This window comes from Lucilia cuprina, chromosome 6 (assembly GCF_022045245.1).
Source record: "Lucilia cuprina isolate Lc7/37 chromosome 6, ASM2204524v1, whole genome shotgun sequence".
NCBI classification, from domain to species: Eukaryota; Metazoa; Arthropoda; class Insecta; order Diptera; family Calliphoridae; genus Lucilia; species Lucilia cuprina.
Window position 1 is genome coordinate 42,734,079 of NC_060954.1, and position 991 is coordinate 42,735,069.

Below are 991 nucleotides of genomic sequence, written 5' to 3' on the forward strand. Positions count from 1 at the left end.
TCTATAGTCTAGTCTATAGTCTAGTCTATAGTCTAGTCTATAGTCTAGTCTATAGTCTAGTCTATAGTCTAGTCAATAGTCTTGTCTATAGTCTAGTCTATAGTCTAGCCTATAGTCTAGTCTATAGTCTAGCCTATAGTCTAGTCTATAGTCTAGCCTATTGTCTAGTCTATAGTCTAGTCTATAGTCTAGTCTATAGTCTAGTCTATAGTCTAGTCTATAGTCTAGTCTATAGTCCAGTCTGTAGTCTATTCTATAGTCTAGTCTGTGGTCTAATCTATAGTCTAGTCTATAGTCTAGTCTACACTCTAGTCTATAGTATAGTCTATAGTTTAGTCTATAGTCTAGTCTTTAGTCCAGTATATAGTCTAGTCTATAGTCTAGTCTATAGTCTAGTCTATAGTCTAGTTTATAGTCTAGTCTATCATCTAGTCTATAGTTTAATTTATAGTCTAGTCTATAGTCTAGTCTATGATCTAGTCTATAGTCTATAGTTTAATTTATAGTCTAGTCTATAGTCTAGTCTATAGTCAAGTCTATAGTTTAGTCTATAGTCTAGTCTATAGTCAAGTCTATAATTTAGTCTATAGTCTAGTCTAGTCTATAGTCTAGATTACAGACTAGACTATTCTATAGAATAATCCTAACACTAAACTAACCTAGATTATTAAAAAGTCTAAATACTGGACTTGTTTGTAGAATATTGGTCTTTATCTATAGAATATTATTCGATTATAGAATAGTCAATACATCATAGAACAATACAATATTTGAAATAATAATCTTTAGAGTAGATAAAAGAATAATCAGTTGTATAGTCTATAGACTAGAAGTTTATTTATTTGCATGTTTATCTTTATGATATTATTTCATCAAAAAGCCTCATCTTAGAGGTACTCCATTCATTTTTAAGTGTCATCCTAACAGAATTACCTTGCCCCCTTCCGAATTCATGATAATCGCATATTTTTCCCGAAGCTATAAAAAAATT